Genomic DNA, 9361 nt, shown 5'->3' with positions numbered 1-9361 from the left:
ATAACAATAGCGTGTGGGGCACCTTTACATTCCAAATCAACCTGTAATTGATTCGCAGGCACCGTGTTACCAAGCCATTGTCTCTGTAGCCTGGTTGCTGCTTCTGACATCATTCCAGACTTTAAATTTTCTTCATTCAATTTAGGAACTACACTTTTCCCTTTTCCTTCAATAATAATATTCACCTCACCACCTTTTATCTCCTCACTAACTTTTAACACACCTTCGAACACAAACAACTGGGAATTCTCACTTCCCACTATTACCAAGATTAACCCTTTCTTCACTGAACCAAGCCCATCTGACCCACAAGGACTGCATTCCTTTTCATCTGAATCAAATACCTCAGACTTTTTCTGAGCTCCATTACTAGGTTCAGTACCACGTGCATCCACATCTTGAACACACTCAAACGGGACATTTGCCTCTTCCAGGCTTTCAATACCTGTACCCCTTTCAAATTCTAAATTCCCCTGATCCTCCCAGTTACTCTCTGGGCAACTCCCTTCCGGAGTAAACTCAACCCCACGGGCTGAAACAACCTCATCTGCCAACCCAGCAGACTTCTTCAAGGTAATGGCATCCTTTTCATCTAGGACTGCCCTCATTTCATTATCGGGAACACCTTTAGAATTTTCAACTTCTTCAAACAGTTCTGCCAAACCAGACAGATCATCCATGTCCAACCCTGGACCTTTTAACAGCCTTATCTGTTTCTCATCTTTACTTCGTACCTCTATAAATTTCCTCCTGGCTAAGGGCAGAACTACCTCCTCTCCCTTACTCTCTTTCACTTTCCTATTCTCCGTTTTACCACCTTCTAAACCCTCTTGGTACAGGGTCGGTAAAAATGTCTCAGCCAAATCGATACTGGCCGGATTTAAACTGGTCTCACTCTCAGCTGCCTTTCTTGACATGCTGCGAGTGGTCGCGCATGCGGGATAGATCTTGGAGTCTAGGGGCGGGACCTCAACACTTACAGGCTGGCTCGTCAGCTCCATGGCCGACCAGACTTCACCACCAGCTAAATTGTTACCCAGAAGGATGTCTACGTCAGTTCTCGGGAATTCTGATCGCACCCCTATTTCAACTGGTCCAGATACCAGCTCACAATTTATAATGATCCTATGCAAGGGCACCGCTTCTGTCCCTTTTCCTATGCCTCTCAAAGCCACCTCTCCAGTCTTGCGACCAAAATCCAGTACCTTACTGCTAATCAGTGACAGCTCAGCTCCCGTGTCTCTCCAGATCCGCACTGGAACTGGTGTGTCTCCCTCTCTCACAGACACGGTTCCTTCTGAAATACATTTCTCAGACCCTTCTCGTACTCTGTCTACCTGGGGCTCTCTCGTCGATTTACTGATCACCACAGCACATCCTATAGGGACTGCTGCTTTCCATTTTCCTGTCTCCTTCCTCGGAGCAAGGCACTTAGATGCAATATGACCCACCTTTCCACAATTAAAACAGGTCAAGCCAGGACCTCTCCTGCCGTCTTGCCTTTCCTCCTCCTTAATTTTACCCCAAGCTCCCGGCGGGATCTCTGCCTCAGCCTGCGGGCTTTCTCTACCGTTCCCACGGTCTCTCTGGTAACTTTTATTCGAGGAAAACTTTGTCTTGTGGGTTAGGGCATATTCATCTGCGAACCTAGCAAATTCGGAGATGGACTTATTCGGCTTCTCATTCAAATACATCCGGATATCATCCGAAACACAACCTTTAAATTCCTCAATCAGAATTAACTCCCTGAGATGCCAAAAATCTTCCTCCACTATTTCTGCTGCACACCAACGATCCAAGAGCACGCCCTTCTCATAGGCAAACTTGGTATACGTCTGATTCCACCCTTTCTTTAAATTTCTGAACTTTTGTCTATAGGCCTCAGGTACCAATTCGTAGGTCCGAAGAATGGCCTCCTTTACTTTCTCATAATTCTCCGACTCTTCCTCCTCCGTGGACAACGCCGCAAATGCCCGTTGTGCCTTCCCTTTTAACACACTTTGTAACAACACCACCCATTGCTCTTTGGGCCACTTCTGACTCACTGCCACCTTTTCAAAATGCAAGAAATAACTATCAACATCCGTCTCCTCGAACGGAGGTACTAACCTAAACTCCCGACTAACATTAAACCGCTCCTCTCGGTCTGACCCTTGAGCTCTTCGCTCTTGCCTTAACTTCTCCATGTCCAAGTCATGTTGCCTCTGTTTCTCCTTCTCCCTTTGGTTCTCAGTTCTTTCCCTCTCTTTCTCGGCCCTTTCCTTTTCTTTCTCGGCCCTTTCCTTCTCTTTTTCAGCTGCTTCCAGCTGTTTTAACTTAATTTCATGCTCCCTCTGCTTCTCGGCTCTTTCTTTTTCCTTTTCAGCCCTTTCTTTTTCCTTTTCAGCTGCTTTAACTTAATTTCATGTTCCAACCTTAATTTCTCCAACTCTAACTGAGCTGTCCCACTAGCTGGTGCCTTTTCAGGGATATTTTCCAATACAGCAGCTGAAAACACATTCTTCACAATATAATACTGAGTTATGGCCCTCCACACCTCCCGCTTTTTCATCGACAACCTCACCCCTACGAGGTTTAGTCCTTTCGCAATATTTATCAAGTCCGACTTTCTGGCAGCCTCTAGCGCCTCCAGAGTCGGGTTTTCTATAAATTCGTCAATGTCCATCTTTGCTGGTTTCCCATCTGGTTACCCGTGCAACCAGACCCACGTTTGGACTTACAAGCCCGATTCACTGGCCCTCCAATTTGGTATCAAATCTCGAGACGAGGCCCCCACTTTGTTACGAACCCCGTAACTGGGTCACTTACCAGCAAAGATAGAGAGGTCTGTTGGAGTCTGATGATACTATTTTTAACAGTATTTATTAGTAAAAATACACAAAAATAATATCAATGCAAACATACAGATAATATACGTCGTCCATACTAAATCTAAAAGTGCGGGTATAATAATAATCAATAAGAAATAAGCTCTATCGTTGTCTAGGGGATAATGTATTGTCCGATGGAAATATAAAAGTCACTCAGTTCATGCAGGCTGCAGCCTTGGCGACCACTGGGTTTTGCAATGGTTGGAGAGAGAGAGAGATTTGGAGAAAAAACTTGCCGATTCCTTTTATGGTTTCGATCCATCAGAGTCTCGTCAGTGTGGCCGTTCACTTGTGGCCTCTCCTTTAGCTAAGCCGTTCTTCCATGATGAGCCCACTACCCTGGCAAGGGAGGATGCACACGGGCCCTCACCGGCGTTCGCTATAAAACGCTGTCACTGGCTTTCCAGCGTTTCTCCTGGTGTGTCTAAAGGGGTTGTTCCCCAGACCCTCTTTTATCCTTACTCATGGGGTCTCAGATGTCAATCAGGTTGGGATGATGCAATCCCTCAACCAGCCCACTCTGGTCATCCCCTGAGGGCTTCAATGAATTGTACAGTACTCAATACACAATTCCGTCTCCAAGAGACAATAGCTGTTATCAGGGGTATTTGTTTCGCTGAGGCCAGGACACATTCCAAACCTTGAGGATTCTGCGTGTCTCTCTCTCATTTCCTGGGTCCCAGACCCAAATTAATAGCGATCTTGCGATTCTCAAAAAGGAGGGGGCGACTTTGTACCCTTCAGCCCCTCAGAGTTGTGGCACATTCGTAACAAGAGAAAATTCAAAAATGCCAGGTGCAAAGGGACTTGGGAGTCCACATGCAACATTCCCTAAATGTTAATTTGCAGGTTGCATCAAGGGTGAGGAAGGCAAATGCAGTGTCAGCATTCATTCAAGAGGACTAGAATATAAAAGCAAGAATGTAATGCTGATGCTGTACAAGGCACTGGTGAGGCCTCATTTGGAGTATTGTGAGCAGTTTTAGACCTGTTATTTAAGAAAGGATGAGCTGACATTGGAGAGGGTTCAGAGGAAGTTCACAAGAATGATTCTCGGAATGAAAGAGTTATCATATGAACAGCGATTGAAGGCTCTGGGTCTGTACTCACTGGAATTCAGAAGACTGAGGGGGTATCTCATTGAAACCTATCAAATGTTGAAAGGACAGATAGAGTGGATGTGAAGAGGATGTTTCTTTTGGTGGGAACAGGGAGCTCAGCCTCAAAATAGAGGGGCATCCATTTAGAACTGAGATGAGGAGGAATTTCTTTAGCCAGAGAGTGGTGAATCTGTGGAATTCGTTGCCACAGGCCACTGTGGAGGCCAGGTCACTGGGTGCATTTAAGGTGGAGACTGTTAAGTTCTTGATTTAGTCAGGGCATGGAAGGGTATGGGAAGAAGGCAAGATAATGGGGTTGAGAGGGAAATGGATCAGCCATGGTAAAATGGCGGAGCAGACTTGTTGGATATACAGTATATCTTATGATCTTATTACATGCCTTTTGGAAATCTGAATACACTACATTTAGCTGGTTCTTCTTTATCCACAGTATAATCTTAAGACTAAATTTCTCATATTTTCTTTTCATAAAACCATGGCAACTCAGCCAGCCATTGCACTAAGAGAATTTATGTACAACAGGATGGCACTGGACAGGCCTTTTGCTGCTCAATGTATAAGCCTTAAACTCCCAGCTGCCTGTTTCGACCACTATCCCTGATTATCTATTCCAGGCACTTACCACACTCTGTATAATAAAAAACCTCTCCCACTAAACCTTAAAAAGCATGTCCTCTGGTGGTTGACATTTTTACCCTGGGGATAGACTCTGTCTATCCTTATAATTTTGAAATAGGTCTCCCTTCAGTCCCCAACATTCCAGGAGAACAATCCAAGTTTGTCCAAGTGAAGAAGGCTTATATAGTTCCTTATGACAGTATGGGATAAAGGGCCTGTACTTTACTTTTCTATATTCCTTTTAACTCTTACCCTCTAATCCAGGCAGCATCCCAGAAAGTCTCTTCTGTGCCCTCTCCAGTCTTCACACCCTTCCTATAAAGGGGCAATTAGAACCGCACACAATACTCCAAGTGAGATCTGTGTAGCTGCAGCATGTATTCCTTATTGTTATATTCAACACCCCTACCAATGACAGTAATCATCCCATATGCTTTCTTTACCACCTTATCCACTTTCATTGAATTGTGGACCTGTATCATAAGATCCCTCTGTACCTCAATCTTATTAATGGATCTATTATTAACTGTATATCTTGCCTTCTCATTTTCCCAAAGCTAGATTCCAGCATTTGCCCAAGCACAGAACTGGTTTGTTTTCCTGTCACCCACCTTTCTTGGATGCTAGATTTATATATTTCCAATCTACTGCCACCTTTCAAAAAAATGACAGAATCATAGAAGGTTACAACCAATGCATCCAAAATCCTGAGAATGTGAGAGCTTCTGGAGGCAACAGGATGGGCGAAGTCACACTCTGTATCAGAACTGAGTGCAGAGGGAGATAGTGAGGATAAAAAAAGTCCAATCGAGGGGTGAGGTAAGTGAGAAGGGCTGTACTGGGCAGCTGAAGGCAGGTCAGGGAAGACAATGAATGCTGGGTGATAAGGAGACACAGATAAGAACAGAGAAGGAGGCATATGGAAACATACAGCATAGCAGCAGAATTAAGCCATTCAGTCCATCAAATTTACCCCACCATTCCATCATGGCTGATTTATTATCCCTCTCAACCCCATTCTCCTGCATTTTCCTGTAGCCTTAGACACCCAACCTAATCATGAAACTTATCAAACTCCACTTTAAATATACCTAATGACTTGGAATCCACAGCCATTCGTAGCAATGAATTCCACAGATTTACCACCCTCTGGCTAAAGAAATACTGTTCTAAATGGATATCCCTCTATTCTGAGGCTGTGCCTTTGGTACTAGACTTACACACTGTAGGAAACATTCTTTCCACATCCATTCTATCTAGGCCTTTCAATATTCAATAGCTTTCAAAGAGCTCCCCGCCCCCCACCCTCATTCTTCTAAACACCAGCAAGCACAGGCCCTAAGTCATCAAACACTCCTCATAATGTATGTTAAACCTTTCAATCTGGGATCATTCTTGTGAATCTCCTCTGGACCCTCTCCAAAGTCAGCACATCTTTTCTTAGATAAGGGGCCCAAGACTGCTCACAATACTGCAGGTGTGATCTGACCAATGCCTCAGCATTACTTACTTGCCTTTCTTTACCTTCTAGTCCTCTCAAAATGAATGCTAACATTGCATTTGCTTTTGTTACCACCAAATCAACCTGCAAGTTAACTGTTAGGGAATCCTGCACAAGGATTCCCAAATCCCTTTGCACCTCTAATTTTTGAATTTGCTGCTCATTTAGAAAATAGTCTACACTTTCTTCCTTTTACCAAAGTGCATGATAATACACATCACTACACTATATTCCATCTGCCACTTCTTTACCATTTTCCCAGTCTAAGTCCTCCTGCAGGCTCACTGCTTCTTCAACACAACCTGCCCTCCACCTATCTTTATATTGTCTGCAAAATTGGCCACCATGTCATCAATTCCATCATCCAAACAACACACAAAATGCTGGAGGAACTCAATAGGCCAGGCAGCATCTATGGAAAAGAGTAGACAGTCAATATTTTGGCCCAAGACCCTTCATTAGGACTGGAAAAAAAGAGCAAGAAGATGTGGGGGAGGGGAAGAAGTAGTACAACGTTGTAGGTGATAGGTGAAACTGGGAGAGGGGGAGGATAAAGAGCTGGGAAGCTGATGTGTGAAAGAGAGAGTTAAAAGGATGGAGAAGGGGGAACCTGATAGGAGACGATACAAGACCATGGAAGAAAGGGAAGAGGGAGGTGTAGGACAGATAAGGAGATAAAGTGAGACAGTGAAATGGGAATTGGGAATGGCGAAGGGGGGAATAATTACTGGAAGTTCAAGAAATTGATGTTCATGCCACAAAGTTGGAGGCTACCCAGATGGAATACAAGGTGTTGCTCCTCAAATCTGAGTGTGACCTCATCACAGCAGTAGAAGAGGCCGTGGATTGACATGTCAGAATGGGAATGGGAAGTAGAAATGAAATGGGTGGCCACTGGGAGATCCCGCTTTTTCTGACAGATGAAGCATAGGTTCTCAGTAAAATGGTTTCCCAATCTATGTTGGATCTCACTGATATACAGGAGGCACCACTGGGAGCACTCGATACAGTAGATGACCCCAACAGACTCACATGTGAAGTATCACCTCACCTGGAAGGACTGTTTGGTCCTCAATGGTAGTGAGGGAGGAGGTGTAGGAGCAGGTGTGGCTAGTACAAGGAGAAGTACCAAGAGGGAGATCAGTGGGGAGTGATAAATGGATAAGGGAGTTGTGTAGGGAGTGATCCTTGTGGAAAGTAGTAAGTGAGTGGAGGGGAGGGAAAGATGAGCTTGGTGGTGGGAGAATTATGTGCTAGAAGTGGAGGGCACTGGGGTGGTATGTGAGGATGAGGAACACATTCCCTGGTGGGGTGGTAGAAGGATGGGGTGAGGGCAGGTGCACAAAATGGAAGAGATGTCGGTGAGAGCAGTGTTGATGATGGAGGAAAGAAAGCCCCTTTCTTTGAAGAGGGAGTATACCTTATTAGTCCTGGAATGAAAAGCCTCATCCTGAGAGCAGATGTAACAGAGACAGAGGAATTGAGAAAAGTGGAAGGCATTTATTTTTATGTGACAGGGTGGGAAGGGGTATAGTCCAGGTAGCTGTAAGACTCAGTGGGTTTATAAAATTTATCAGTAGATAAACTGTCACCAGAGATAGATACAGAGAAATTGAGAAAGGGGAGGGAGGTGTTGGAAATGGACAAGGTAAATTTGAGGGCAGGGTGGAAGTTGGATCCAACTGCTCTACATAGACATCCGTAATGTAGTCCAAGTCAACAGGTGAGAAACTGATAGCTTCCCCATCAAGTCTGGAGTCAGGCTGGGCTGCCCACTCTCCCGTTTTGTTTGTGTGCTATATCAGGAAGGATGAGAGCAATAGAGGGGCGACGCTGCCACGGCGAAAACCTCCCTGTATGATGACGTTACCGACCTATGCTGTGATCTGAAGTCAGTTCGCAGGCTGATTTGCATCTGCGACCATCTTAAACTGGCAGCAGGGGCCAGGGTCAACCGCACGAAGGGTGAAGCTGCAACTGGCCTGACCGATCCAAGGTCCGATTACGTGAAGGTATTGGGGATCTGGGTTCGGAGGGGTCGAGGCGTGCAATAATAATTAGCTGGAGCAGACCGGGAAGGTAAAGCAGAAACTGGGACTGTGGGGACAAGGCCATCAGGCAATGGTCAACACGGAATGTCCTGCAGACACTGCGAGAGAAGGACGTGATGGACACAGTGGGGTGCTTCCCTGAGCAGAATGTCCAAGACATCTGACAAAATGTTTCATCGCCGAACTTCACCAACAGGCACCAAGACCTAGCCTGGCTGGCGGTGAGAGGGGCCTCCTGTATGCCCGTAGCATCATCTCCACAACCCGCTGCCCACAGGATGACTGCAGTGGGGACGAATCTGTAACTCACCTCTTTGCACACTGTGGCTTTGCGAAGAATGTGTGGAGGAAGATGAAAGAGTTTGAGTCACGTTTCCTCCCCAGATGCTGCGTTACGAAGGACTCTCTGATCTACTGGGGACACACAGGAAGACAAACATCAGGTGCTGCTGGCAGATCATCACTCGGTGTAAAACGCTCTTTGGTCGGCCGGAAATGAGATGTCCGTGACAGAATGCTGCTGACCGGCACATTCTAGGCTGCAGAATTACGTGCTGAGGGACGCACTGAAACTTGGCGCAGCTACTGCTAGGGCTCGGTGGGAAAGGACCACGGTTTAGGGTTCTTCTCCCGCTGGAGAGGGAGAATTTGGGTGGGGGTGGGTTGGTAGGAAGCCCCTCAATTTCGGTTGTATTGACTGAATACGAAATCCCAGAGTGAACTGTATGGAAAGTATTGACAATATCCATAAAGAATGTAAAATTGTTGAACGGTGTATTCTTGTGAATAATTTGATTGTGAATAAAGTTTATTTTACCAAAAAAAAAAGCTCAACTCACTTCTGTCCTCACGCTCTCGAATTTCTGGCATACTACTAGTGTCTTCTACGAAGACCGACGCAAAATACTATCTTCACTGAAAATCCCAACCCCCTTCCCCCTCTGATCCCAGCTCTTACTAGTACCGGGTCTTCACCACCCCCTCCGACCTTCCCCCTCTGATGCAGAACGTTTTGTCCTCTGTAAGGGCCCCACTTTTGTCCCCCTGCACCCATACCTCAGGGAGTTCTAAGACTCCTTCCCCCGCCAGCGTCTCCGGGCCTACATCATTGACAAGGACGCTCCACCCCACATCGATGACTCCTTCCCCCGTCTTCAACCATCCTTCTCTTCCTGGACAACCCACTCTGGATCTTTTCAT

This window comes from Hemitrygon akajei, chromosome 23, assembly GCF_048418815.1.
Source record: "Hemitrygon akajei chromosome 23, sHemAka1.3, whole genome shotgun sequence".
Classification (NCBI taxonomy): Eukaryota; Metazoa; Chordata; class Chondrichthyes; order Myliobatiformes; family Dasyatidae; genus Hemitrygon; species Hemitrygon akajei.
This window is presented reverse-complemented; position numbering follows the sequence as displayed.